Raw genomic sequence first — 20,217 nt, 5'->3', positions numbered from 1 at the left:
TGTACCTCCTGGCCTCTCGCACCTGCAGTGCTCATGGTGGTGCCTGCCCCTTGTGCAGTCCCCAGGGATTCAGAGCCCAGCCCAGCCCAGGGCTCAGTATGAACCAGTGGCAAGGAGATGTAGGGGCTGAGGGGAGTCCTAGACTGAGGCTGAGCTACTTGAAATAGAGTCAGAAACAGCCAGCAACAGGCTGCTGCCATATTCCCCCCCTTCTGAGTTGGGTGAGAGAAGATCAGCATCCCATTCCTCTCCTCCTCTGTCCCACCTGCTCTTTCCACCCTGGGGTCCCTGCAGTCTTTAGCTCTCCTGTTCCACTGACCAGGCAGCTGGATCTCCAGGGAAGAACTGAGAGCAGAAGCCTAGGGGGCTGGAGAGGGGGAATTATGGTTCCCTTTGACAATTCCTTCACTTGTGCATTCAATCACTCATCTCATGTTTATTAAGCTGCTGTGATATAGCACTTCTACTTTAAAAGCTGGGCATAGAAAGAAAGGCTTGGCCCTTTAACTCAAAGTTTCCAGTCTGTTGGAGACAAAAGACATATGCAAACAGATAATTACCAGACATGCATTGCTTGTTTAATGCTCCCTTAGAGATGTGTGTGTGTGTGAGTGTATATAGTAGCATTCCAATACTCAGCTGTTAAATATATAGATCTTTTATATTCTGAAAGAGTTCTCATAGGCTCTTAACCAATGAAAACTTCTCAAGAACTTTCTGTGGGTCTTGGCTGATCAGTACACCGCAAACACCCTCAGCTAATGACCTGCAGCGTGTGCTGGTGTACTTGGTTTTGATGTTCTCCCAGCCTGTTACTGCGTGTCCCTGTCAACAGCAGTGATACTGACTGGCTAACCAAAGGGGTACAAGATGGCAGTGGTTCTGCTGCAGTGAAACCAGAACATACAGGCAGGATGTTACAAATTGAGTTCTCCTGTCATTCAAGGTATGTTCCAGGAAGTGGGGGAGGAAGCACAGAGTAAAAAGCAGGCAATTAGGGAGCATAAAGACCTTTGACATTAATAATGACATCATAAATGTCACTGCAGCCTGGTCGGGGGAGGAGCAGTGGTCAACGATCGTATGCAAGCATTTGCAAGAAGCTTTGGTCCAAGACAGGGGACATGAGGAGAATGGAAGAGCACTGTGTCCCTGGATACCCCCTCCACAGAGACAATGCCAGGGGGGCACTTGCAATGCTGTCGAGCAGTCCGAGGCAACAAGGTTGGGCCCTGGCTACAGTCTGCTCTGCATGTCTGATGCAGGCAGAGAGAAGCCTCTGCAAGTCTGGGAGTTCAATGTCCACTCATCTCTGACATCCTTAGGCTTCTGTGTAACTAATCCCATAGATTACTAACATACAAAATCACCATTGTGATATCAATAATATAGAGCACTCTACTAAGGTTTGTCTTTATTTAAACATTCTCTTTGAAATATGGGTACAGAAATAATGAAACATGAGGATCAAAGTGGGAAAAAAATCTGTGTTTGATATGTTGAAATTCTATCAATATCAGTTCAAAATTAAATCTATATTCATCACCGAAAGACTGAAATGGCATAAAAATTCATGATCATTTTGAAAGTTGTTCGTTTTTATATGCAAATACACTATTCAGAGCCTTCAAAGGGTTAAATGAAAAGGAACTAGAAAGTGTCTTGGCTCAATAACTTTGGGAAGAATTTTTTATCCTTTTTGAACATAGAAATATTTGTAAAAATTTAAATAGTAATATAAACTGAAGACAGAGATTAGATGATATCATAATTCCTATCTTTTGAAGAATTGTTTGGAGTATTAGCATTCATAACACTAAACAAAATAACCATTAGGGTCTGTATTTACTGCTTCATTTGTAAATGCCATTTAGATCATGAGTCTTTCCTATTTGCAAATTCTTCACATTTGAGAGGTTGAATTAAGAGTAATATGTCAATCTCAGGATTCTGTGAAGAGAAAAACCTCAAAAATCATGTGCAACATCCATGATAAACTGTCTTATGTCAAGGCATAATAAAAAATATGTATATGAAAGAAAAAAACCCAAAGCACAACCCAAATATCCTGGTCTGCTGATGTCTGTTGGAAATGAGCATCCATCCACCAGAGTTCAGGGCCTGTAACAGGATCATAGGGCTGATTGTTCTCAACTCTAACACCAAACTTCTGAAAATTTAACAACTAACATTTTTAATTAAGCAATTGTAATAATAATCATTTGGCATAATATTTCATATTTATTCCTGAATTCTGGAAGGTCATTTTATGATGATTGATTTTAGCATCGGTGTTTGGCCAAGATATGAATGTAGCTAGTGTTCACCTATTTGGTGTGATAGATGCTCTACTAGACGTGGTGATAACATGACTGAAGTCATGCCTGAGTGTCTATAAAAATTAGGGAAGGCTACACACAGAAGCCAAAACAGAGACTGGAAGGATGAATTCCAAGTTTGCCCAGAGAATGAGAACGAGATAAGATAGGGTATTCTAGGAAGAGGGAACAGTTAAAACATGTCTTGAATGTCCTTTGAATGCCAGGGGCCACTTTGGTGTTTTCTACATGTGTTATTTCCTTAACCAATAGGATGAAGCAGGTAGTCTTTGATCTTTTTTGCAAGGAGCAGAGGCTCAGAGAGGGGAAGTAACTGCTCTCTGTAACCTGGAGAGTGGCTCCAGAAGAAACTCCCAGCCTCATAAGACTTCTCTGGAAAATTGCCCATATCCCTGTGTCCCCAGCTCTCTCACTGCTTCAGGTAGGGTGAGGGCTTGCCCTGGGCCTGCCCTGATTCTTTCCAGGCGGTGCCCATGGCCTTATGCCTCATCAGTGACCTTATTCCTATCCCTGGCCTTATTTCTTACCTGTTGCCTTATTTCTAATGTCACACAACACCCATTCTCCCCAATGATGCCATTTTCATATTCCAGACAGGCCTGGGCAGAGGTGTCTCTGGCACCAACCAGAGCCCTCGGTTTCCTTTGTGGCCCAGCAGGTCATCCTGTAGGGCCCTCTTCTAATCGCCTGATTCTCTTCAGACGCTTTTCTTTCTTCTTTGGTTTCCCTTTCTTCTCTTTCATCTCTTCTGGGGAAGGCCCGCTGCCTGGCATGGCTATTGTGCTTGGAAATGAGCCTCCTGGGCTGGTGAATAAATTGCATTTTATTCCTCCCTGTCACTTCTGGCTGGGGAAGCACTGGGAGATGAAAGCTGAGACGTCAAAAGTGCTTCTTTTGACCCAGGGAGGCATTTCTCATTTCCGAGCCCTCGGGCTGCACTGAGCCCCCACATCGGTGGCACTGGCAGGAGCTGAGCCTCGTCCAAACCCAGGGGTCTTCTGGGCCTCCTGGGCTGAGCATCTGGATGTCACTGTCTTCACTAAATCAGCAGAGGGGGCAGGGCTCACTTCTCAGCAAAGCAGAAGCATCACTGATGGAGGTGGCTCCTCAAAGGGACAAGCAGGTCCCCTATGTGGAGTGACTGAAAGTTGGATTTGTACTGTCATATCAAACCGCATGCAGAGACGCTCTCCTATGGGCCAGGTCCCACTTCTCTCCTCCCCTGCGCGACCCAACACTTATCACCGGGCTCCTTGTTGAGCAATCTCTCTTGTTAAGACTCATAATATATCTCTTCATTCTCAGGTGAGCATGGACGGAGGTGGGAGATGGGAGAAATCAGTCACTGATCTAAGCACAGAAACTGGGCTCTGAAGGACAAGCAGGTCTCCACTGTCCCTGCAGGAGGAGTGACAAGTCGATGGAGGGGCTGAGACAACGGAGGGACTCCAAGGAGAAAGTTGACCTCTAAAATAGGGAATGTTCAAACAAAACTGCCAATCCCAATCTGGCAAAGCCACCAGAATCCCTCCTTCAGGTCGTCTTCCACCCCATCCAGGAACAGCCTGTGCATGAGGAAATCCTTGATAACTGCACTTCTGAGTATTTCCAGAACATATTAGAGCATTGACTGCAGAGGAAGCCAGGATGTACAGAGGTACACAGTTTGAGGTCAGAAAATTCAAGGATCAAATTCTGGCTTTGCCACTCACAGGCTGAAGGTGGGCAGTCTGGAGGCTCTATCCCAGTCCCTAGGGCCATAAAACAGAGAGAATGGCCTCTACCCCACATGCTGAGAAGGCTGAATGGAATCATCTGTGTAGAGGGTCCACCCCAATAGCTACCACTTGTTGATGGCCAACAAATGGTTATTTTTACTGCTCGCTGGCTATACACACTGAAGAAGGATGTCACCCAATTGAAAGGGCACAGATTTTGGAAACTGAGCGACTGAGCTCAAATTCCACTTCTGTCTCTTGGTAACTGTATGATTCTGGGCAAGTTTCTTACTGCAAGCATAACCACCAGTTCCGACAGCTACCATTCACAAGGGGCTTATTATGTGCCCAGGGCTCTGGCTATGGTGCTGTCTTCTTATTTCTTACAAAGGGCCAAGTCACCCACTAAAACACTTACCCCTAGAAGCAGCAATGAGATTTGAAATCAGGTTCATGAACTTAGTCCACACTTGTGACCAGTATATCTCCTCACCAGACTGTTTCACCTAACCATCTGAGCCCCTGTCCCTGCTGTGTAAAATAGGGGTGATAACGCCCACCTCCTGGATTTAGGAAGAGAGTGATAGAAGGTAATCCATGTATGACTCCCCCAAAACAGGAATCTTCTTACTATCATTGGGCTCAGGAGGCAACATGTAGTATGAATTCCAAGTTGTGGTCACAGTTTCTGGGGGTGGGAAGAGAGTAAGAGTCATCTGATTCCAGCCTCCTTCAATTCTCATTGCCACAAGTGAAGACCACCAACTGGCTGATTTCTGAGACTGACAAGGACAGAGTGCTCCCGATAATGATCAACATGTCCAACCAGGACTTGAAGATTATACTAGGAAAATTTATGGAGCTGAACATCGTGTCAAGTCCCATGGCTTCCAGTTTTTGTATTCCTTTGCACAGTTCATCGTGGTTGGGGAAAGCCCACATTGCATCTACAGAGATCCTATGGGTCCTCTTCCACTTAAAGATGTGCTCCCTGCCTGTCCTCATGACCCAATGACTGTGGGGCTAATGTCTCCTGGGACATCCCCTCAGCTCCCCTCTCTCCTCAAGGGTCTTCTCTGGGCTGGGACCATTGTTTCTGTTTTGCATATGGGAAAGAGGCCCCTCGGGGAGGAGGGGCCTTTTATCGATGGAACAGAAGGTTGAGGACAGGAGAGGCATGAAGGGTCCTTTCCTCAACGCTGGTCCTGACTTTCCCTTTGCTCTCCCTGGGGAAGACTGGACATGTGTCCACCCTCAGTCCCCTGAAGTTCAGAGGCCTCTGCAGAAGCTGTGCGGAACCTGAGAGCCGTGATACGTCACTTTACGTGATAAATTCACAGAGATGGAAAGAAAAAGTACCCTGAATACTGATGGCTGTGCAGCTGTGAGAAGGAAAGTTTCCAGAATTGCAATGAGCAGCCTTGTGCTGAAGTTTTATGTCATTTGCTTTCAATTCCATTTACAGTTATTTCTTGTTTTTATATCATGTTTTATTGAAATCCATTTTTTATTTTAATGCTTTAGGCTCAGTCATGGATCTTTTCTTTCCCCCCTATCTTTTGCCTCTTGAGCACGTGAAGGTTCACATTATGCAAACAGCACAGAGAGGGGTTTTGAAGTATCATGGGTTTTTGTTCCTTTCTGTATTTCTCAGATTGAGTATTTTTTTGGAAGCAGGCTGGGAACATGGCCATGCAATCCGGGTGTAGTTCAGAACCTGCAGGCAGGCTGGCTTGCCCGGAGTGGGGCCTGCCCCCTCTTGCCTTTGTAACTGGAACTCAGTCCAGTACCACGCTCCAGTTCCATCCTCATGACCAGATGACTGGCTGACCGAAGGAGAGAGTACCCTACTGTGGACTGCAGGTGCTTTAGGGAGAAAGAGGGAAGAAACAAAAGTATGGTCTTGGAGGCTCTGAGGCAAACCAGAGCATGTCTGGAAATTAAACTGAACAAGGGATTGGGGTCTGTTCCATTCCTGCTGCCCCCACGTCCGGGCACATCATGGCCTCTCACTGGAGAGGCTGCAGTGCCTCCTACCAGGCTGCCTGCCTCCATCGGCTCTTCCAGCAGAGAAGGACAACCCTGAATGCCACCTCATAGAGCATCTCCCAGCTCTAAGCCTCTGGGTCTCCACCACACCTGACATCCTCAGTGGCATCCATCTCAGGACCTGCTAACGGTTGCCAGGCCAATCAGGACAGGCTCTTCGCTGCTCTTGCCCCTGCCAGGTTCGCTTCCAGCTCCACTCAGATGACCAGTTGTTCTACCATGGGGAAGGGCTTTCCATGTGAGTCTGCCCATCCAGGAAGCTTGTCTGGCCCACCCTGGCTGCTGGTGCTCTTTCTAAACTGTGGCTAGCCATTCACTTTGTCCAGTGTCTCGTGGTGATATTAACTTTGACCTGAGTGTCTTGTCTCTTGAAGTTTGCATAGGAGGGCTGTAAATCAATCAGGACTATGAATCCATTTTATGTAATTTGGCCTGCATAATCTGAGGCAACCCAGTCTCTCTGAGCCTCACTTTCCTCATCCAAAACCTGGAAATCATACCAGTACCTAACTCAGAAGGGCATTATGAAAACTAAGTGAGTTATTATATGTAGAGTACTTAGAACAGTGTTTAACACATAGTACATAATATGTAAGTGTAAGTTTTTATTATGATTATTTCCAAATAACAGAAATAAACTCAAGGCAGCTTAGCTTTTTAAAGGGTAAATTAGTATTTTAAGGAAGGTTATACAAATCTCTGTAGAACCCAAGGGCAGAGATGTATCTGGGCCTCAGGTGGGTGCTGATGCCAGATGGGAGATGGTTATGCCTCGTTATTCTGTGAGTTCATCTTTCTCTGTTTCTCGGTCCTCCAGCAGGAAACATGGCCACTTGCAGTTCCCAAGTCACCTGTCCAGCCACACAGAGAAAGCGAGCTCTCCTTACTAATTTGTAGGGAGAGCCTCTGATAGGCTCAGTTTGGATCAGGGCTCAATCTTTATCCAGTCACCTCTGTCCAAGAGAGTGTGACCGGGCCATGTCGCCATGTCTCATAAAATGGGTGCAGGGCTTGCAGTGAAGTGTGTGTGTGCACATGCAGGCTAGTCATGAACCCATCAGCCTCTTCAAACTGTATCTTCCACAGTGCAGGGGGCTCTTTATACCTCCCGGCCTCAGTTTACTGTAGCACAGAGTGCCTCACACATAGCTGGCGCTGAGTACAGATTAACTGAAGTCTAAATGTAGACTCAAAGTACAAGGATTATAGCTCACTGTGTTTGCTCATCAAACTTTGGAATGAGTTAGACAGATTTGCAGAGCTCCCTTGGGCTTGAAATGACTCTCATTGCTGCTGCTTCTTGCCCGCCCCCATCTCCTGCCATGTGCCAAGATACTGGTCAGTGGGAACAGCATCCATGAGGAAAAAGTGCAAGCAGGACTTTGCAGAAATGTGCAGTTACCAACACTCTCTTTGTGTTGAGAGCCAGCAGAGGCTCGTACCGCCCACTCAGCTGGGCTTGACCTCCCTTTTCTCACAATGAATGGTCTATCAGGCCACAGGCACTGGAAACTTTCCTTGAGGCACTGACTGGGTGAGCGTCAGCCTGGGGGGTCTGAGCAACATGCTGACAGAGGTGATGGAAGGCTGCCTGAGCTTAGGTCACTCATAGAAGTGAAATCAGACTCTAGGCAAGAGTGAGGATGGGTCACTTAGGAGAGTATCTCCTTCGTCCTTGACCCCAAACCTCTCAACTGTTCATACCCAGCTCATCCTCATCAACAGAGAAAATGCACAACAGCTGCCTGCTCCAGTGCTGCTTAGCCTCACCCTGTAGGGCAGTGGTTCCCAAACTTGTCACCCCGTAGGGCAGTGGTTCCCAAACTTGACTGCATATTAGAATCATGTGGGGAGCTTTTAAAGATACTGATTCCCAGGCAGTGCTCTGGAACAATGAAACCAGATTCTCTGGGAGGGGGACCGGGCATGCTTCAATATTTTTAAACCTCCCAGGTGGTTCCAAAATGCAGGCAAGTTTGCAAACCACTATACTACAAGCTCATTTCTTCACATGGTTCTAATACTCAGGTGACTCGAAAACCTGTATCACCAGCCTACACACCTTCTCTCTGTGCCAAGCTTCTTGTTGCTTCAATGTGTTCTCTCTTGCACAACTAATTTACAAGTTCTGAACTTCTGTTTTTTGCCCTGGCATCATCTCCAGCTCTTGAATCCCTTGTCTTCAAACCTTGGTTAATTCACTCACCCCCCTTCTCAGCACCATCATGGCATCCAGACATTTCATTTCCACTGCATTAAATGTGCTTCTGTTGCTTTACAAAAAATATCATTTATTATAAGCTTCTTGAAGGTAGGAGGGACCATGTGTCCTATTTTTGTTTTTATATCTTCCTAGAGTACCTGGTAAAATGTCAACTTCCAGTAAATGTGGTTGCCCCAAGACGGAGGAGAGAGCTGGCCAAGGTGGTTTAGGCAGAGCAAGTAGGGGCCTCTGAAGGTTGGAGAATCTCTTCCCAAACTTTCAGTCTATGAGGGTGATATACCAGTCATGGTAAAGAAAGGTCCCATACTCTTCTGTTTAACAAGAGCCTCTTTGCTATATCCAAGGGTGGGAAGTATTAAAAGAAATCCAGGGAGGTCTCCTGGGAAGGTCTGTGGATGCTAGTTACCAAGGGAGGTGCTTAATAGCAGTAGCTACCGATCACTGAGTCCTCAACTACTTTGTGTCTGGCGCTCTACATACAACTGTTCACAATAATATTATTTTAATGTTTCTGAGCCTCAAAAAGGCTATTTGTAATAAGCTATTTACAATAAGCTATTGTAAAAAGGCCCAAGGTAAATAACAGAGCCCTAAAGGACTATGTACTTCCCAGTGAGTCAGGTATGTTCCAAAAAAGACTTAGGTATAGAGAGGAGAAGGAGACAGGTGTCTATCTCACTCCCAACCAACCTTCTTCCTCATATTTGAGGACAGTGGCTTAGGCAATGGTTTGCCCATTACTCCGGGGTCATGTGTATCACTATCCTTTTTTTTTTAATGTTTTTTTTTTAATTTATTTTTGAGAGAGAGAGAGATAGAGAGCATGAGCAGGGGAGGGGCAGAGAGACAGAGGGAGACACAGAATCTGAAGCAGGCTCTGAGCTGTCAGCATGGCCTGAAAACTCACAAACTGTGAGATCATGACCTGAACTGGTCGGACCTTAACTGACTGAGCCACCCAGTCACCCCATCACTATCCTTTTAATGCCACATTCTTAAGGAGCTTTGAGGAAAGAGAAGTCAAAGATAAAATCTATCTTTATGTGCATATAATGATCATCAATCATTTTCTGATGAGGACTAACTGGTTGCAAGTAACAGAAACCTTGTTTCCTTAAGGAAACAAGGGAAATGTTAGACTGAGGGGTTGCTTCTGGCAGCCAGAGAAGGGAATATAGCTGGGTCCCAGGAAGGGGCTGGGTGCTACTGGCACTCTCTTCCACCTCTGTATCTCTCTGCTTGCCCCCCTAAGTCTCATCTTGGACCTGCAGACCTGCTTCTTATGCTCCCCGTAAATACTGTACATCATGGTTGCCCTAACCCTGGGCATTTATGTTTGCATGCTATGGTCCTGGCCCCCTGGGAAGTTTAATTTCTCTCTTGACCCCATTTCTAGCTTTGTCGAGAAGAGCGTGCCCCTGCCCATATTAGGTCACATGCCTCTGGATGGGATCCTATCTCATCGGGTTGGTCAGTGGTGTTCTGGAGTGAAATGTGCCCATGTCTCTGGATAAGAATAAAATAATCCAAGAAAGGAGAAAGGAGAGCTGACAGTGATCAATAAATGGTTAGCATAGCAAAAACTACACTTTATCGATGCAGGCGCTAAGTCAGGGGTTTTATATTTTTCTCCAATTCTCACAACAGTCATCCAAGGTTAGGTATTGTTATTCCATTTTCCACAGGAGGAAATTGAGGAGATTAGAGATTAGCAAACCCTGGAACACTGATTCTGGTGAATTCAAGCCCTTTTGGAATCTTTTTCTTCTGGAGACAGAGTTGGGCTTTATGTCAGGTATGTTTATTCTTCAGTATTTGCTCCTACTGGCGAGGGATGTGTATGTGTGTGTGCATGTGTGCGCGCGCGTGTGTGCATGTTTCTGTGTATCTGTATGCACTTACTTTTTCCACAGTTGTGTGCATCCTGAGATTCTGAGAATGCTCATTTCTCAGCAGGGAGAGAATGTTCAGCTGGAGCCTGCCAGCCTGAGTCAGCCTGGAGCCAGAGGCCTGGCAGGAGTGGACAAAGATGGTCTTTATCCACCAGGAATGCAGTGACCTCACTATGGCTTTCCTCTGCTGGCTTGGGTTTGTGTTAAGCAGACGGAGGGAGATTTGGGTTGGGGCTCAGTGCTGCCTGTTCATGTACCCTCCAATCCCCTTTCCTTCCCTCATCAACCACTGTGGATAGAAGCCAGGAGCTCTGGTTTCATTGCTATTAGGCTAAAATGGAGACCAGGCTGGAGCTGAGGTTGTGGCAGACAGTGGAGCAGGGACCCTGGAGTAGAAAGATCAAGGATCAAAGACCAAGGATCAAGGGTTCAGGAATGAGGAGGCCTGGTTTCCACCTGTGGTTTTTGTGGGTTTTTTTTTTTTTTTTTTTTTTTTGATGGCTGTGATATTCTATTCAGATCATGCTACCACTTGAGATTTCAGTTTCCCTCATCAGGGACATGAAGGGCCAGATGATCTTTAGTGAGGCAGCCGGGTAAGTCAACCGTCTGATCTGTGATCAGCTCTTGCTCTTTCTCCTTGTCCTTCAAGGGAAAGCATGGCTAGGCCTGGAAAGAGTAAAGCAGGTGGGAACCATAGTCTTCAGGCATGTGAAGGGCACAGGTATGAAGAATGACATCCTGAGTATGGCTTTAGACTGGAGATGGAGGGGTTTAGGTTTAGGTAGGCTGTAGGTGAGATCAAATTTTTTTGACAAGGAGAACTGGGAAGTCACAGACAGCCTATGTTGCTAATGTTCATCTTTGGATCTTAGCTTCCTCAGCTGTAAAAAGAAACTGCCCAACTAGATGGTTTCCAAGGATTCTCTTGGCTCTGACATGCTACAGATGACTCAAGGAGTCAGAGGACTCCCAAGCTTTAGAAATTCTCCCCCTGATTTTGCTCTATGTTTGTTTTGAACACACCTGTTTTCTAGCCCATAATGGCCCAATTGTTATGGCAAGAGAAAGAATACTTGTGTTTTGTGTGGGGGGTGATGGGGGTAGAGTGTGGGGGGCAGAGAGAGAGAGAGAGAGAGAGAGAGAGGCAGGGAGGGAGGGAGGGAGAGCGAATGGATAGATGGTGGGAGGAAGACATGAGAATGAGTTCTCAGGGCCTCCAGGAATCTGTCATGCTTTCATTGGCTCTCATAAACCAAAGCCATCAACCCTTCCACACACAACACAAGTCTGGGTAATAAACTAGAAATGATGGTCTCAATTGTTTAAATCCTTCATATTTCAGGCCACAATCACCCCATTTGACCCCGGTTGTTTGACACAGATGACGGCTTAGGGACCTGGCAGCCGGTTCCTGCTGAATCTCCTTGCTGGCTGGGGACACCCAGCCTCAGGGGTTCATGCTGATAATGACCCCTCCCCCTGGTGGTGTCATGGCCCTGCCAGTGCCTCCTCATCTTAATCCTTCTTTGTGCAGCTAATTTAAAAAGTGTCAGAGCTTTCGACACAGAACCAATGGTAAATTGCATTTGTCACAAATGACAGGGCAGATCTGTAAGGGGTGGCCTCTTCTCATGGGAGTAGTTACTATTTGGACACTACCCTGCAAATGGACTAAAACCCTGACTTATTTCACTGGGGATACCTTTTCTTCATACTTGGTAAAAGGTACTTTTATTAGGACACTCAAAGGGAATAGTTAAGAAGAATTGAACTCTTACATTTGAATAGAAACTGTGCACAGACACAGAGCTTCAACAGAGCCAATTACAGAGAATATTCAGATACAATGGCCCCATAGGGCTGGTGTTAATGGCTCTAAGGATGGGGGTGTGGGGAGAAGAAGAGGTAGGGACTATCCCTGACCTGTCCTGATCTCTTCCCCTTCCCCTGATTCTGAGTCTGTTGCCCCATCATGTTCTCTGTACCTCAGTCTAGCATCCACCAGAAAGGCCTCTTTTGGGCATTAGGATGATGGCAGAGCGTGGGGATTTCCCAGAGTCTGTCTGCAGCTGCTCAGTATTGAATACATATAAGATAACTGCTCTGGCCAAATAGAATCCATCAATCATATCACTTTCCTCTTTCACCTTCAATTTCCATCCCTAATTGTTAGTACACAGACCTCCACACCGCAGGCTCCTAGAACAGACAGCTCCGAAATTAAAGGCCTCTGAAAAACCTTTTTGCTTACAATGTCCTCTTTGGTGGTGGGGGGGCTTTCAGGGTCTCCCTAAGGGTTGGTTTGGGCTCTGTCCACCTTCTGAGTTTAATGACGTACGTCAAAGATGTCCCATGGTATTCAAAAGCCCCTTCCTCCATGTTTTCTCTCTCTCCCCTTAAATCAGTTCTATTGTCTCCCCCCACCATCCCATCTGCCCCACCCCCATCTGCAGTGGTTGAATTAAAAAGCTGCCCCTTATAGCAAATTCTACTTTACCAACACTTTACTGTTTATGTGTTCTTCATTTCAATTGTGTGAAAGAATTTACCATGAAATGCTATGAGGCTCTACCTCACTTATTTATAAAACTAACTGTCGGGGCAAGACTAACTATACACAGGAAACTTAAAATTGTCTCAGGTTTGGTGAGACAGTCACATGGGTTAAGATTGCTTATTTCTGACTCTTACCAACATCCTAGACCTCCCAAATCAAACAAGTCTGGAGGGATGAGGCATCATGGCTCTGGCTAAGTTTACACAAGGCAAGGAGAGCTCTTGGCTGCTGTAATTATCCCCTCATTACCCACCTCCACTGGTCTCTGGCTTTCTCCACCAGATACTAACCACTGTGGCATCTGAGAGGACTCTCATTTCAGTTCTTCGTTACCACATAGCTGTGACCACCAGCTCCCTAGCCAGTTATGCCTCTTCCAGGAGAGCTTAACTGATCAATAATTCTGTTTGAAACCTGCCAGGTCACTTCAGCAAATGGACCCTTTTCTCCTCATTGGTATTTCCATTTTCTTCTTGTTTTGCTATGGATGAGAATGTCGCATGGATGAAGGATGCCAGTGTGGGTTTGGAGAATGTTAACCTGACAATGGGTCAGAACATGAGCGACAAGGGATAATAGTAGGAAAAACATTTGGGAAATTTTCTGAGCACAATAAACATAAAAGTTAGACAAGAAAGAAAAGAAAAAGAAAGGTGACAAGTCATGTTAGAAAAAAAAAAAAAATTATAGACAAGTATTGATTCAGCCAAGGCTAAGAAACCTCGGTGAGCAATTGACACTGTCTGGTACTTGGAAAAGAGGTTTTGTTCTGACCACTTCTGGTCTTTGATAAAAGGAGATTCTAGTCACCCTGCAATTGGGGCTTGTGCTGGTTCTCTCTGGAAATAACTCTGCTTCCTGAGGATGGATGTGGGGAATGCTTATTGAGAGATCATCTGATTGCAGGCAGGGGATGTCCTGGGAGAGGGGATGATGTTGGATAAATTAAAAGCAATTTCATGTCCAGTGGATGAAATGAAAAAATCTAGATTCTGAATCTATGATACATACTGACAATTTCCTTATCAATATGTATTATGGCAATCTCATTGTAGTGAAGTTATTTCAAGTTAGCATGTAGGTCCCCTCTTCTAGGAAGCCTTCCCTCATCTCCTCTTGTCTCATTGTTTTTAAAATCCTATTTCTGTAACTAGGGTGGCCAGATGTCCCAGTTTGCCCAGAATGCTACCAGTTTGAACATGCAGCCCTCACATAATCATTAATAGCACATTCTCCTGAGTATCTTGGTTTGGACAATAAATGGTATGGGTCAGCTTCTCATATCTAACACTCTCAACTTCTCCATATCCTAGCACTAGTTCATCTGCATAATATCTGAGTTTCCTAAATCCTTCATTAGACTTCACAGTCTTTGAGGGCAGGCTCCTTTCCTGTCTTGGTCACTGTTGGATCCTCAATATCTAGTACAGAGCCAGGCATACTGTTAATGCCCCCAAAATGTTTACTAGGTATATGGATAAATGCCCGTATTCTAACTCAGATTCCCAGGGCTTGCCTAGCTGGAAATGCTTCATGAATTGTTCTGAGCAAGACAGAAGTCACACAGAGAAGAAAGGAACTGTCCCCATCCCCACTGTTAGGTAAACTGGTTTGTAGCCATTGGCCACGTCCAGTTCCTTCTGCCATCTGGATGTGGTCTGGGTAGGCAGCCCAAGTTACTGTCCTGTGCAGTCCCTGTTGTGTCTCAGAGCCATTGTGGACTCCTGTCTGCATGGATTACTCCCTAGAAGTGATGCTGTCCTAGGAGGCAAGCAGCTGGAGAACAAGCAGGGGGGCAATGATGACAGAATCCAGCTCTGCCACTCAATGATGGCTCTGTGATCTTGGTCACAGCCCTTTACCTCTCTGTCCTTGCAAGAAAAATGTGCCTTCCAGCTATAGCCCTCTCTGATTCAGTGACTGTCCTGGGATTCACACATAAACAGGAACCATGGGCTGTGAGCCAGGATAATAATAAAATGGGCTGCTTGTCAGCATTTCCACAGAGAGGGGGAGATTGCCTCTGAGTTCTCCACCTTAGTTTCCTCTCCCAGCCTAGCCCACCCAGGGCATAGTGCTCAGACCCCTGAAACAGCCCCCAAAGCTCTGCCTGGTAGGGCTTCTTGCTCAGCAGAGCCCTTCCCACAGTCCTCCACTCTCCCCTCAGAGCCCCACTGGTTAATCCTTAGGCCTTGGCTCTCCTGCTCTGTGAAGGGCCTGGCAAATGTGGAAACATTCAGGAGTGCACGTTCCCAGGTAACCAGCTGGCCTAGAACGGAGCACCTGGGAGAAAATTCTGAACTGTGGTTGACAAAGAAGACAAAGGGTGACTCAGAGATGTGAGGTAAAGCCGAGAATAGGGAAAGAGTGTCATGAGATCAGAAGCCAAGAGTATTCGGTACAGTCTGGGAAGCAGAAAGCAAGGCTGGTAAAGGTTGAGAAAGCAGCTTAAATGCTGTGAATCAGGGAAATACATGAGTGAGATGTTTCTATGGGGCTGTGGGCAAGTGGGAGCCCCAGCTGATGAGAAGGACTGGAACATGGCTAATAAGGCTTCCCATGGTACCACAGTTGGGGTTATTTACAATTTCACAGAAGATTCCTGGAGATGCAATACTTTCACTGAGAGTGCTAATTCTCAAATGATAGAATCTCAGATGGTGTGGCAGGCCCAGAGGGGGGGATACTTGGAGCCACTGAAACTGGATCAGAAAGCTACCTTCTCCTAAGGTGTGAGCTCCTAAGATAAAGAGGTATCCAGGGGAATTGTTGAATAAGATGGGTGAAAGACTGAACAGCTTCTCCATCCTGCAATATTACTTGAATGCTGAGGACAAGCTGGCCAGTTAGGAGGGAAATGGAAGGTCTAGATTTATAATCGTGAAAGTACCCCTAGTAGCAGAGAAGGGGACAGAGGTGCCCCCAGATTCTGGGACATGCTTTGAAGTGGTTCTTTAAGGAATCAGAGATTCTGGTGGTATCTTCCTACTTGGAGTTGATGGGCTGCTACTCAGACACCGTGAAACTGAGGGTGGAGGATGCTTCTGAAAGAGGGACCCCGCCTCTCTGCTTCTTGCACACCTTAGAAACAACACAGTCCCTGGGAACTTGCTGAGGAGCCAGGGAAGCTGGAGGTGGCTTCCTCCCTCTACCTCTCAATCCTGGAGTTTTAGAGTCTCCCTGACAGTGTGGCACCATGTTAGATAATAGCGGCACAGCTAATTTGTTAATCTGCCAGAACCGCATCCAACACCCTTTTGTTCACTGACACCACGGTAATAGGAAGGCACTAGCCCGGCCACTGTTTGCCTGCTGAAACTAAGCCACAGCGCTCCCTGCATAATTCATTTGTGCATGAAATGGAAGCTTAATAGCATAAGTAAAGCACTAAGCAGAAATTGGCAGTAAATGCCTTTTTTAAGTCTTAAAGATAGACTCTACTTCACTCATAAAGCCCAATTTGGTATTACTTAATGGCATAAAACACTTTTCTCTGAAACCATACTTACTGGGCGATTTTAGGTGCCCCCTACCTTTCCCGGCCGCTGCCTGCTATGATGGCCCATCAGCCTGTTGCTCCTGTCTGCCTACACAGATGTCTCCTTCTATGTGGCACTGAGCCAGGCATCCTATACTCGCAGGACCCCAGTGCCTCTTCCAGGGCTCACTCCAGCACCAAAGGCTAGAGTCACCCAAGGGCCAGGACAGCCAGGCCTGGAGCTTCAAGCATGCTGGTTACAGAGACAAGGGACTGGCGGCTCTGGGTGAGCATGCAGGAGTATTAATGAACAGGGCAAGCAGGATATGAGTTGGAGGAGTTGGGCTCCTGTTCTTCCAGAACTGGGAATGGCTCTGGTGAAATCGCTTCTCAACAGGGGTCTCAGGCTGAACTGAGTCTGCTCAGAGCTTGCTAAGTGCTCATAGGAGTCAGGACTCTAGAAGAAAGGACCTCCTACTTTGTGGGTCTCTTTCTGGTTTTCTATTGCTACACAGCAAATTGCCCTAAACATACTGACTTGAAACAACCATTTTACTTAACCTGGCAATTGTATGGCTTGGGACTTCTGGAATTCCGCACCTTGTGGGTATCATGTGGGGCAGGACCCATGTCTAAGATGGCTTCCTTACTCCCGTGGCTGGTGCCTCCTGACAACCTGGCCTCTGTCTCTACGTAGCGTGTTTCATCCTCCAAGACCTCTGCACATGGCTTTGGCTTTTCACTGCATGGCTTTCAAGACTGGTCCTCTTGAGGGGAGGTTCAAAAGTGATCATTCAGAGAGGCACAGCAGACAGCTGCAAAGCAACTCTGACTCAGCTGAAGCCCCTGACATCATGTGTGTTCCATTCTATTGCTCAAGGAAGTCAGTGAGTCCAGCCAGGTCCAAGGGAGGAGGGGGTATAGACTTCACCTCTGGATGTGCACACAGAGAGGGATGAAGGCCATCTTGGAGGAAACTACCCCAGTCTCCAAGTCACTCACGTAGGACAAGGGTCCAAGTTCTACTCACTGGTTCTTGCTCACGGAACCAACACATCTCCACATGTGCTAAGATGCATACCCAAGTACATGTTGTTGAGTAGGTAAACAGTGTTTACTGTGGGTGCACACTGCACATGTTTAATGGGTGCTCAGAGAGTTACATCTTCTTTATATATGGAGAAATATGTTTTGAAATATACTCGAGTACTTCTGTGTCAGCACAATGGACCAAGACCGGAGCGCCATCCTGAAAACCAAAAGACTAGATCACCCACTGATGTGGCGTCAGGCCCCAGGTGGTGATGCCCTTCCTGATGCTGAGAATCATCAGGTCCCAGGTTTCTCACTAGTTTCTGTTCTCACTAGTTTCTGTTGCTGGTGAAGTAGGGATGGGGGGGGGTGTGAAATTTTGAGTTGTAAGGTGGGGGATGGGAACAGGAACATGCCCCTAGTTGATGACTCTGGGTGACAACAGGCTCTCCCCTCTGGTTACCCTTTCCTAGGTCACTCTGAGATATAAAAACAAGCAAACACGCAGACATGTCAGAGATCAAGTCCTGTGAGGGTTAACCAGCTAGAGGCCTCCCCGGGTCTACACACAAGTCACAGCCCTTCTGCCAACAAAACTTTTGAACCTTTTCATGCCAGAAGAATGTTCCTTTGTTCTGACCTTGAGCTAGTTCTCAAGCTCCCTGGTAATAACTTGGCCTTGCAAGACACTATGCCTAATTACCTCTAATTTTTCATTCTTCCCCCACTCCCCGCCCTTTTCCTTAGCCATAGTTGGTGGAGAAAGGCAAATCAACCAGAGTGCAATGATTGTTTGAGTCATTTCCTCAGTTCCTGATTCCTCTGCTGGACTGTAAGCTCCATGGAGGCAGTGGTTTTGTCTGTTATTTTTCGTTTTTACAAAGCAGTGCGTTAGAGAGCACAGTATCTGGCACATGGTAACACTCATTAAATTGTTTTGAATCAATGGGTGAGTGAATTTATTCAATAATATGCATTCAGCAGCTATCATATGCCAGGCACTGTGCTGGGTGCCAGGGATCTATTAATGAATAAGACAACATCCCTGCCTTCCAGGAGCTCAGATCACGCCTGTATGGGTCCATTGACATTTCTTGGCTATTTCTTCCTCAGCCCTCAGATCCACGCACTGCTCATAAACTATCTGGCCATATGGGGACCATCTCTCTGGCACAACAGCCCAGATGGTGGCTTTACCAGGCAGGATTATTTAGGGGTGATCTTCTCCCAACCTCCTCCCTTCCTAGCTCTCACTTAATTACCCAGCATGCCTCATAAATAAAGTGGGGGAGGGAGGGATTGCCTTCGCCTTGTGAGCATAAATGTTTTCTAAATGATATTGTTCCTGCAGCTTCTGAGAGCCTCATAAACATGCCTGGCCCTGGATTTATTATGCGACAATAATCCTGCTTAGCCAGCTGGTGAGATTCATAGCTCTGACCCCTTTCCCCAGTGCCCCTCTCTTCCTTGCCTCATGCAAGCGAACAGGAGGCCAAGGGGGAAAGGTTGCAGGGCCTCAGGGACTACAACTTGGGACAGCCTCCAGCAGACTGATGCTTTCAACCAGCTTCGAGTACTCCTGCCTTTCCTCCTTATGTCCACTCTCAGAGCACTTCCAACCAGCCTGCACGGCCGCCTCCCCCCGGCGCCCTGGCAGTTCTGGAAGTTTCTCCAAGGAGTTCTGTAGCTGCAAGGCAGGCCCAGTGGGAGTGAGGGGGCCATGCACAGCCGTGCCGCTCTCCTCTGTGCGTCTGTCCCTGCAAAGCCTCTTTAAAGGAACCCAGCCCACATGTGTCCACGCTGGGACTGTTCAGAAGATCACCACAGGCATCAGCAGACAGCTCCAGAATCCTTCAAGTACTTCCTGCCCACCGGGTTTGCAGCATTTCTGCTTTCAAGACCCCCCAACCCCACACTCACTTTGGTTCTGTAATTCAGATCTTCTATCCTGGTATTAGCAGCCCAGTCTTGGCCCAGCTTTCCCAGGGGGCCTGAAAACCTCACTGTGACTTCTGTTTCCTATGATTTAGTTTCAGCAATGAAACGGTGGATAAGAGATCCTGTAAGACAGACCCAGAAGCACCCCCTTGCCCTATTGCCTCCCTGACGGAAGAGGGACCTTGGACTTTGGAGACTGATTACTATGACATTGAGGCCAAGCTGTCATCAGTCCTGGAGTGCACATCCTGTTCGCTGTGTGCGCAAATGAGTGTCAGCCAAATATATCTGAGCCATACTGCTGCAGCCTTAAGGCCTGGTTTCATACAGTGTCACATTAAAAAGAAAAACAAATCTAACTCCAAACGCTGTGAAAAAGCAGTTTAATTTTTTCCTCCTAAAGGTTCTTGAGGAGATGGTAAAGGGGAACATATATCACATCACACAGAGAAAACCATTCTAAAATCCCTGTTTACTAATCCGTCTCTACAAGGTCCTACAATATTCAAAAGCAGCAGAGCTGCAATATACAGTTATGCAGGTCGTGCACTGCACAACTCTAGGGGGCACCATTCACATTTGCAGCCATAACAGATACAGATTCATTATAGCACTTTTCTGGCAGATGGTTCTAACCTGTCTTGAACAAGGGATGGCTTTTTCTGTTTTTTGGTATCCCTCTTTTCAACTCTTTCCCCTCAAATCTCCAATCTGGGTCGGCCCTCCTGCTTTACTTCCATCATTGCCCTCACTCAGTGCATCCTCTCACCCCTCAGATCTTCTCTTTGGAGTGTGGTCCATGGCCTCCCTGGGTCTGAGTTTAATATCAGCCCCTTCTGGGTCTTGACTGTCGTCTATCATCACTATTGCCCAGGAGCAGGTCTGTGGAAACAAAGTTTCCCCCTTATGAAATGAAATTGCTCTCTCTCCCTCACCAGAAAGACCCCAGGGGCTGATGTTTTCAACAAGATTTAAGAATCTAGCAGA

General features: G+C 46.6%; 1 long non-coding RNA gene across 2 annotated transcripts; it reads left to right on the top strand.

Annotated features, from left to right (window-relative positions):
• The first annotated feature begins 1,061 nt into the window (after positions 1-1,061).
• Positions 1,062-19,557, top strand: LOC122200317. 2 transcript variants are annotated; one of them, XR_006193792.1, is made up of 3 exons: positions 1,062-1,224; positions 10,016-10,125; positions 19,323-19,557. It is a non-coding gene; the product is annotated as an uncharacterized LOC122200317 (long non-coding RNA). The 2 variants fall into 2 exon arrangements; XR_006193793.1 differs by lacking the exon at positions 19,323-19,557 and adding an exon at positions 10,284-10,670.
• The last annotated feature ends 660 nt before the right edge of the window (positions 19,558-20,217 follow it).

This window comes from Panthera leo, chromosome D1 (genome assembly GCF_018350215.1).
Source record: "Panthera leo isolate Ple1 chromosome D1, P.leo_Ple1_pat1.1, whole genome shotgun sequence".
NCBI classification, from domain to species: domain Eukaryota; kingdom Metazoa; phylum Chordata; class Mammalia; order Carnivora; family Felidae; genus Panthera; species Panthera leo.
This window is presented reverse-complemented; position numbering and strand designations above follow the sequence as displayed.